Genomic DNA, 11,055 nt, shown 5'->3' on the forward strand with positions numbered 1-11,055 from the left:
AATTCCTTCACACCCATGATAATTCTCCATCTATGTTTCCTCCTTTGTCACTCACAAGCCTGCCTCCAAACATGCCATGTCCTGTCTACTTCTTGATGTCCTTAAACAACCCCAGTAAATAACTGGTAAGATCTTCATGATTTTGATTGGTTGTGTTGAAATAGTGTTGACATGACCTTAATTCCATATTTATTACCATATACTCAGTAAATGCTTAGGAGATCTGGGATTAAAGTCTTTTTGTTTCTTTCCAATCTGCATCTCAGCACTTTTCCTTAAAAATTCTTGTGAAAATTCATCTAGATGACACCCCAAAATTTTATGATTCCATGAGTAGGAAAAATTTTCTTTGTTTTTTCATACAATTGACACAATGAAAAGCAATCTCTAGTTAAAATATTAATCTAACAAAATTCTAGACAAGGACCTGTAAAATATCTAAAAATGGTAATAATAGTTGATATTTATGTGGTACTTTAAGCTTAATAAAAAAATAAGTGCTATTATTATTCCTATTTTATATATGAGGAAACTGAATCTGAGAAAGGTCAAGTGACTTAAGGTCTAGTAAGCTATGGTGTCTGAGGCTAGTAGGTATCTGAGGCAAGATATGAACTCAGGTTTTCCTGATCCCAAAATCCAGTTCTTAAGCTACTATACCTTTTAGTAACATCTGAGAGCTATAAAGAAGAAAGACTTAGGAAAGGGACACCTAACATTTTATTAAAAATTTATTAGAAACATTTTATATATAAATGTCAACATATCAAAGGTCCATAATTTCCTCTGTGGGGAAGTTTCCTTCACCCATGCAAACTGCAATATATAAATCTATCAATCTTCAAGAGTTTTTCAGACTTGGAGAAATTAAATTATTTTTCCATGGTATAGAGTTAGTGTAAGAGATGAGATTTGAACTCAGTTTTCTCTGACTCCAACCTGTACTCTGTCCTCTACACCAGGGCTTCTTAAGCTTTTTCCACTTGGCTCCTTTTCACATTTAGGCAGCTTTCCTTGGCATTGAGTGGCCTGAGGCTGCAGAGAAGTTGCCCAATGCAAGATGGAAAGCAAATGCCAGAAAACACCTCGGATTCATTCTGAGTTTTAATTTTAATTAATTTTTGGTCATTGTGCATTCAGAAACCTTTTACTTGTTGCCAAATTTTTCATGACCCCATATTTAAATTTAAGAAGTACTGTATGCCAAAGTACCTGTCAATAAACCTATACATATGACTAAGATGTGCATATCTCTTTCTTTGTATGGTGGTTTGGTGAAAATAGCAGAATGTCTCTATTTAAAACTACTTGAATATTATTGACAAATGAAACTTTGATTAAAATTAAAATTTTAAAAAGTCTTCCCCCATCTCCCAGAATTTAGTCTGTATGAGAGGGAGCTTAGTGCCTAATTCTGTGACGGTTATGTTTCCTAAGGCACTCTTTAATGCAAATTAACCCACAAACACCTATCTGGTAAATGGTTAGGGTTGAAAATGATGGGCAAGGCAGACAGCTGTGCAAAGAAGATAGTGCAGCTGTCTGCAACCATTAATTGCCACTCCTGTCTCTGAGTTTAACAGATGTTCTCGTGACAGTAGTGATTGGTGTTGGAACCTGGCAGTCTCTGAGGCAGTACAGTAGGGGTCTTGTGCCTGGATTTGTGGGGGAATGGAAAGAATAAATATTAGGGGTGATGGAAGATTATATGTTCTACTCATGTTTCAAGCACTAAGTTTTTGGCAGCTCTGGATTCCAATATCTTTCCACAGAACAGTATCAGCATTTTAGAGACTAAGGACAAGTCCCCGGGGAAATCTGATTGGCAGTTTTGGAAGAGGGGGCTCTAGGGAGTAGCCAAAAGACCTAGGCCATGTGAGTATAACAATAATAATAATAGCTAGCAGTTATATAGCAGCACCTACTATGTGTCAGGCACTAAGTGCTTTAAAACTATTATCTCATTTGATCCTCACAACAGCTTGGAAGTTAGGTGTTATTATTATCTTCTTCTACAGATGAAGAAACCAAGGCAAAGAGAGGTTAAGTGACTTGCCCAGGATCACACAGCTAATAGTCGTCTGAGGCTATATTTTAACTCAGGTCTTCCTGACTCCAGGTGTAGCACTCTATCCAGGACACCAGCTAGCTGTGGTGGGTGAGAAATGTTTCTGGGTGCTTACCTACATTTGTTAGGCAATAAGATACCTGATAGAAAGGTAAATTTGGAGAAAATTAGTCAAACTGAAAAAAAAAACCTTAAAATTAGAAAATATTAGCAGGGGTGCCATGTTATTATACAATCTCTTTGTCTTTTTTGTTTATGTAACTTTCTGGATCTAAAAATTTTGAATTTGAATATTATGGGTCCAGAGCCAAAATACCCAAGAAGCCATATAGTCCAAAAAATGAGAAAATGGAGACCCAGGAGGTTAAACAATTTGCTCCAGACTGTATTATAGGGGTTGGGGACTTTTTTGGCTTTTTGGAGAGGGAAAGGCAAGGCAATTGGGGTTAAGTGACTTGCCCAAGGTCAATGGCTAGTACAGACTGTATCATAGTTAAAATGAGAATCAGGAGTTGAACCTTGGTCCTCTGACTTCAGAGTCAGTGTTCTTTCTGCTTATTATCTGTATGAACTCGGAAGAAATCCCTTAACTTCTCTGAGCCTCAGTTTTCTCATCTGTAAAATGAGGGTTGGGATTAGAGAGCCTCTGAAGTTTCTTCCAGATTGAGAGCTATAATCCCATGATCCAGTCTGTGATATCGCATTGTAGTAATGGATTGGATTTGTTCAAGGGGAAGAGTCCCTGAGTTTTCCTCTCAGCAGTATGGAGGAGTACCTCTGAGAGGATCTGTAAGAAATCTGGGGCAGTTTGGTGACACAGTGGATAGAGTGCCAGACTTATCTTCCTGAGTTCAAATCTGACCTCAGGCACTTGCTAGCTGTGTGACCCTGAGCAAGTCACTTAACTCTGCCTCAGTTTCCTCATCTATAAAATGAGCTAGAGACGAAATAGCAAATCGCTTCAGCATCTTTGCCAAGAAAACCCCAAATAAGTCATGAAGAGTTGGACATGACTGGAAAAACTACTAAATGACAATAACATAGGAAACCCTAAAACTCCTTCTTTCGGTAGATGCCCTTCTGATCCCCTAGAATTCTTTTCCTAAAAATAGCAATACTTTTGTATTAGTTAGTTTAAAGTATTCTTGATTTTGTTTCCTTCTCTGATATATAGACAAGCACTGTAGACTATATGGAGGCTGGGGAAAATGTTTGGGTGCTAATTATATGGTATAGATGAACTTTCTGAACTTTGCACAAACACAGCCATCTGTATCAGAAAGAATGTGGCTCAGCTTAAATCTTAATAATTTCCTCACATTTTATGGACATGATTCTAAATGACTATCTCCAAATGTACCATTGCTTGAGTATGTATCCTAACTGTTTTAAGTTCACAAAGCTCTTACAAACATTAGCAAATGAATGGTTAGTTTAGATAGAACACACACATATACCTCTGATGTAAGCAGTACGGAGTCCACAGTTTACATTTTTGTCTTTTTTTTTTAAGAGAAATCATATTCCATATGAGCCAGCCTTTTAGGCCAAGAGTGGGAATAAAGAGTGTAGAAAGAATCTTCTTCCCCCCACAGTCTTTTTCTCTGTCTCTTTCTATCTTTTAGATGCTCACTTTTTAACCATGTTTTTAATGCCCTTTGCAGACAGAATGAAGCAGAATATAAATTATGTTTACCCATTTAGAACAAGTTGTTCCTTAGCGACATACCAAGACACCAAAAATGAGACAGATTCTTTGGATAATACCTTCTTTGTGAGCTAGGACTGAATCACTAGGTTTAGAAACAAATGATTAATCACAGCCCAGCTTTAATGAGAATGACCACAGTCTGTGAGGTCCCTAAATTCAAAGAAGACAAATGTGTATAGCACTAGTTCTTAACCTTTTTTTTCTGTCATGGCCCCCTGGGGCAATCTGGTGAAACCTATGGACCCTTTCTCAGGATCATGCTTTTTGAATGCATAAAATAAAACACATAGGTTCACAAAGAAATCCAATTAAATTGAAACACAGTTATCCAAATATGTGAAAAGAAAAGTTAATAGACCCTCTGAAATCTATGCATGGACTCCTTGGACTCAAGGTTAAGGATTCCTTGGTATGAGGAGTATAAATACAAAAAAGCAAATGTTATTTTCCTCTCTAGATATGTATCTGACCAGTGAGGGTCAGTAGGGATTTTGGTCAGCATGTAGTATGAATCCTTATTTTCTTGCCTAACTCTTGTATTCCTCTCCTTTGAGTAGGATCAGGTACACTAACCTTTATGGCCCTGGAATGATTAACTACAGCAACCCCAATGATGGTGAGGCTCAGACAGTTTTTAGACTAGATCCTCCTAAGAATGTATGAAGTCAAAGACATCCAAAAAAGGGAAAAAGATCTATTCATAAAAAAATATTTATAGCAACTCTTTTTGTGGTGGTTAAGAACTGGAAATCAAATGGATGCCCATCAATTGGGGAATGGCTAAACAAGCTGTGATATATGATTGTAATGGAATATTATTGTGCTGTAAAAAATGACAAGCAGGATGATCTCAGTAAAACCTGGAAAGACTTATGTGATGCATAGCAAACTGAATAGAACCAGAAAAACATTGTATGCAGTGACAGCAGTATTGTTCAATAAAGAACTGTGAATGACTTAGCTATTCTCAGCAACAGTGTTCCAAGACAATCCCAAAGGACTAATGGCAAAGCACACTATTCACCTTCAGAGAAAGAACTGATATTGATTGAATACAGAATGAAGCACGTTATTTTTTCACTTTCTTTCTTTCTTTTCCCCCCTTCTATTCTAGTATTGTATAAAATGGCTAATATGGAAATGTTTTACATAATTGCACATGTATAACTTCTATCTGATTGCTTACCATTTCAGAGAGTACCATTTCAGGAGAGAGAGGGAGGGAGAGAATTTAGAACTCAAAACTTTAAATGAAAATTTTAAAAATTATTTTAAAGAATACAGAAAGTCATAGAATGGTTGTGTCTTTGGAATTTGCTCTTTAAATAGAAAGCACACATTATTCAAGTGAAGTCCCATGGGAGAGGAGAAAGTGTGCTGGTTTGGAGGGAGACCTGGGTTCAAGTTCTGGTCCCACTACTTATTAGCCATGTAACCTTGACAGGAGTTCTTGGAATTTCTTTGTGCAATACTTGAACCACCCACATCAGTGTTACTGTGATAAATGAATGGGATAATGTGCATAAAGATGGGATATATACAAAGAAAATATGGGATGATCTGGATGGGGGCAAGGGGCCAGGGACTCTTCCCCCAGACCAAATCAAATCCATTACTATAATGCAATATCATATAATGGATCATAGGATCATAGCTCTAGAGCTGAAATAGACCTCAGAGGCCATCTAGTCCAACCCCCTCATTTTACAGATGAGGAAACTGAGGCTCAGAGAAATTAAGGAATTTCTCCCAAGATCACATGAAGATTAAGTAAAAGGAATACTGACTGAAGTCAGAGGACCAAAGATTTAGCTCCTGATTCTTAGGTAACTCTCATACATCTGAAGCAAATCATTTAACCTTTCTGAGCCTCTGTGTCCTCATTTATAATATAAAGTATTTGGACTATATGGCTTCTGGAATCTCTTTTGGTTCTGGACATGTAATCTTCAAATCCAAAATTTTAGATTCAGAAAGTGACACAAACAAGAAAGACAGAAAGATTATATGGTAGCATGGTACCCTGTGAAAATCTTGGATAACCCACAGTTAGGAAGTCAGGACATGGATGGAAATGGAAATCTCAATGGAAATGGAGATCAAGAGATAGTAGGAAAAAAATTTACAAAAGTTTCTTATGAAAACCCAGACAGGGGTTTCCAGGAAGAAGGAGTGGTCAATAATGTTAAATATTGTAGAGAGGATTAGGACTGAGAAAAGATAATTGCATTTTGTAATTATAAGATAATTATAAGATCTTTGGACAGCACAATTTCAGTTGAGCAAAGAAATCAGAAGTCAAATTGCAAGGCTTTGAGAAGTGTATGAAAGAAAATTGAGTCAATAGGAATAGACACTTTTTTCTAGAAGTTTGAGCGTGAGATGGGAAAGAGATAAAGGATGTTGATTTGAGGGGATGGTAAGGTTAACTGACATGTTTTTAAGGAAGGGATAGAACTGAACAGATCTATAGGTAGCAGAGGAAAAGATCATAGATAGGGAGGTATTTTAATTTAAAGAGAGGGTGATTGATTGTAGAAGTGATTTTTTTTTTTCAGAAAAAAAAAAAAGCCTAGAGAGAGTGGAATCTAGAGTTGATGTAAAAGGGTTGACCTTGGTGAGGGGAAAGATCACCTCTTCATCAGAAACTAGAATAAAATAAGAAAATGGGGATAATGTCAAAGCATCTGGAGGTGTAAAGTAGGGGAAATGAGTGAGTTTTGCGTGAATGGCCTCTATTTTCTCAATATAATATGAGGGAAAATACCCTGCTAAGAGGAAAAGGGGAAAGAGTGTTATGGGAATTTTGAGGAGAGAAGGGAAATTCTGAAACAACCACTGAGGTAAATGGGAGAAGCTATTAGGGATGTGTAAAGGGATAATTCTGATGTAGTGAAATCTCAGTTGAGATTAAATTATATAAAATTGTAACAGATCCAAACAATGTGATTTCTTTTTTTTTTTTGGAGGGGGGAGGGCAGGGCAATTGGGGTTAAGTGATTTACCCAAGGTCACATGGCTAGTAAGTGTGTCAGGTGTTAGAGGCTGGATTTGAACTCAGGTCCTCCTGACTCCAGGGCTGGTGCTCTAATCATTGTGCCACCTAGCTGCCCTAACAATGTGATTTCTTGACTTCTACCAATATCCTTCAATGGCCCTTAAGTAGGAGTGGACACAAGTGGTAGGGGTAATCTGAGGTTGTGGTTTGCTTAGGTATGAGTAGCAATAGACAAGGTGGCAGAGAATTGACAGGAGAGGACAGTAAGGTTTTGAATTGGTTATCTATAGGATCAATATTTAGAAAAGAGGAAAACAAAGCCAGAATGGAGGCTATGAGAACACTGAGGGACAGAGGGGCTAGAGGTTCACTTGGGGATGAAGTATGTTAAGGACAAATGAGACTCAGGGGGAGATGGAATTATTAAGACTATTAAGGGAGCAAGGAATTTTGTAATGGAACATTTTGTAAACTTTAAAACATTATAAAATATCAAGTATTATTAGTCATTTTTTGTATGAATATGGTACTGTGATCCTTTAAAGGAGAATTCTATTTAAAATCTCATCAGAGAGAGAGTGGAAGGGGGAGAGTGGAGGGAGAAAGACAGAGACAGAGAGACAGAGACAGAGACTAGGATTACAGGATCACAGATGTAGAGTCAGGGACTTTAGAGACCATCTAATTCAACCCATTACTTCTTATTTTATAGATGAGGAAAGTGAAGCTGAGAGGTGTGGTATACTTTAAACACAATGTCTTTCAGATGGCATCTTTTAGGTAGAGAATGATGGTGGAATGATCTGTTCAAGTTTTCCATGTCTACAAAAATGTCAAGGTCTTCTTATACCTGATCTATAGACTTCAATAGGTAATTCAGTTCTCAAACCAAATGGTGGAAGTCCTGCAATATAAAGAACAAACTAATACACTCCTTGGTGATCAGTTGCAAATTACCTTTCACATCAATAGCCAAACTCAGATTAGAATTAAGGTATTTTATTCTGTTTTCAATTTATATCTATTCATTGTTGTTGGGTCGTTTTAGTCATGTCTGATTCTCCATAACCCCATTTGAGATTTTCTTGGCAGAGATACTGGAGTGATTTGCAATTTCCTTTTCTAGCTCAGTTTACAGATGAGGAATGGATGCAAACAGAGTTAAGTGAATTGTCCAGGGTCACATATTTAACAAGTGTCTGAGGTAGATTTGAACTCAGGTCCTTCTAACTCCAAGACCAGGACTCTATCCACTATACCACCTACCTGCCTACAATATCTATTTAGTAGTCCAAAAATGATTTGGAAAAAAAATTGTTAAGGTAAACTGGTTGTTGAGATAAATTTTATCCTTGTAGAAACCCATTTAGTTCACTTGTCTCCCTACTCTACACGTACTAAAAATAGAAGGCTTAAACATATTAGCTCAGGCAAACTGTTTTGACCTTTTCATTCTGCTCCCCACTCTCACCCCAGCAACTTTGGTTTAGTTTCCTGTGCTTCAGTTCAATTCAGCTCTACTCCATAAGCATTTATTAAGCTTCCACTACAAGCAAGTCATGGTTAGGCTAGGGATAGATACAAATACAAAAATGAAAAGCAATCCCTGTACTGGAAGAATTCATATTCTATTGGATCTTCCACCCAGATCAGAACTTACAGATAGTTTGCATTATAAACACATTGTGTGTGTGTTTTACAATATGTGGTTTCATTCATCTTGTTAAGAAACTCCCTCTACTCAACCAGAAAGACAATTGTTCAGAAATTTAAAACCCTAGAGAACTGGGGGCGTGGGGGACCTCTGGAAGGTTATTACTTGTCCAGTGTCATATGCTAGTACCAGAAGCAGGATTTGAATCTGGGTCTTCCTGACTCTGAAACCTGATTATCTAAGGTCAAAGACAACAATCCTAGAGGTTTTTAATGGCCCTTCACATCATTACAATAGACCACTTGATGTAAGAATCTACTTCTTTAGTCCCAATAAATCCAAATCCTTTAGTCTATTGCTTCACTGTGTAAACAAATGAAACTGATGGCTATCCAAATAGTTTTCCTAACCCCATGAGTATGATGCTAGAACAACAATATGTATGGACGTTTTGTATATTATTACAAAATCCCTAGATATTTAGTCTTTCCCCCTTGGAATTAGTTTGTATTTCTTTGCCTAATTTTTTTTGCTTACTTCTCTATGTACATGTTGCAACCCCTTCCCCCCCCCCACTATTGGAATATAAGTTCTTTGAAGGGTCTGTTTCATTTTTGTGTTTATATATCCATCACTTAGCACAGTGCCTTGCACATAGTAGACACAAAAAATATTTGTTGAATTTAGTTGAATATTTAATGTACTCATTTACTATCATAATGTACTAATGTACTATCATTAGTGAGCTCCACAATTAGAGTTTAAGACCAAAGATCATTGAATAAAGAGAAATCAATTCTTAAACAGTTTACTAGTCTCTAAAAATTAAATATTTCTTCCATCCTTCCTTCCTCCCTCCCTCCCTTCCTTCCTTTCTGTCTCTGTCTCTGTGTGTGAGAGACATACGCACAGACATATACACACATACACATACAGAGGTATCAAAACATTTTAAAGTGACACTGGAATTAGGTATAGTCTTACTGTTAAGGAATTGCCAAAACATGTCCACTTTGTTTCTAATTTAAAGCCTTTGAGAACTGAGTATAAACTATGGAAGTCTCTACTGAGCTGGAAAGGATCCTAGAATGGGCCTTTCATAGCTGGAATGTCTTTTGAGTAAGAGTAACCTAGCTAAATTCTGAGAAGCTCATCACTATAGACCTCATGATGTAATAAAAAAGTTCTTTAGTCCTAGCAAAGTGCATAATATTTATAGGATGCACTTAAAGAAGAGATAATAAAAAGCATTATTCTCAAAGGTGGTAGGTAAGAATGATCATAAGATAATGGATTTTTCTAGACACAATAATCACAAAGACTAAAAATGAGAGGTATTATAATCTTTGTCAGTTGGAGCTAACACTGGCACCAGTGAGATTAGGCATCTGAAACATGAAAGAGTAGTTTATTCAATGACAGAATTTGGCTCCACAAATTTAAATCAGGACAGTCCAGTGTAGGCTTTGTCTCATGTAATTCTTGGTTATACCCTAATATTTTACATATATGTCTATGTTAACCACTCTCTTCAGACAGCTATTGGATTTTAAACTGGTTTGACATAAGGCACCCATTCAGATGTTACAATCCATATGTTTGTGGAAGTTGCTCATTCCAAGAAACGAATTTGGAAAAACAAGACAAAACAAATCATGTAAGGTCATTTAAAACCATTAGGACTGTTGTCTCTGACTTTAGAGCAGCAGCATGTTCATTTTCCAAAAGGGAACTGTCTTTCTCTGACTTTCTCTGATTTTGTTTTTCATGAAAATCGGTTTTTAAATCTTTCTCATAGATTTCATTGTCACAAGTGAAGCTTACATTCGTATTTGCTTCTTTTAAAAAGTTCTTTTGCATAACTTTTAATGTTTTTCTACATCCAGGCAAGGCAGATTGCAGATTAAGAAAACTGGTCAGTTTTCCCCTATGGGTCATGGCAGATACACACAAAACAATTTCCACAGTCTTTGGAATAGTAGGGCTTTTTTTTTTTAAAGCCAACTAAATGGATATAAATTTTTTATCTTCTGTATGATATGGGAGTGGGATGGCCTAGAAAGTTAAATGTGAAAACACACATACACACTATTCATGTGCCTAGAAGTGTCTCTCTCATATATTAGTTGGATAATTAATTAATCATATAGGTGAACAATATACATCCAAAGACTAACAGCCTTTTTTTTATATGGCATTTCTGCATCTAACTTTTCTCGAGTTAAATTTTCTAGATTTAATCATCTCTGATTGTTACAGTTACCTGATTCTCCATTAGTAAATATTTCCCTCTGTGAGGTAGACTAAATTTTGTCTCTTCAGATTTTTTTTCCTCCACTTTCCCTCCTTACTTCAGAAGGATACCGCAAAACATCTGTAGCCTAGTCTGCATTTAAAAAGCTAGTCTGCATTTAAAAGAAACCCTGGAAAGGAGAGAGAGAGGGGATGGAAGAAGAAATGTTGATAGTCGGATTAAGTGCTCGAGGTCCACAGTGACTGAGTTCTTGGTAGCTGAGAGGGTCTTTGAGGTCCATTTCGAATCTGGGGGCCTAGAATCAAGCCTCTGGGATCCCCTAGCCCTCAGGGTCCCGCTTTCTCTGATCTTGCGCTAGACGAAAATAACC

Source organism: Petaurus breviceps, unplaced genomic scaffold (genome assembly GCF_028583685.1).
Source record: "Petaurus breviceps papuanus isolate PSGF00001 unplaced genomic scaffold, PetGlider_PUasm1.0 37, whole genome shotgun sequence".
NCBI classification, from domain to species: Eukaryota; Metazoa; Chordata; class Mammalia; order Diprotodontia; family Petauridae; genus Petaurus; species Petaurus breviceps.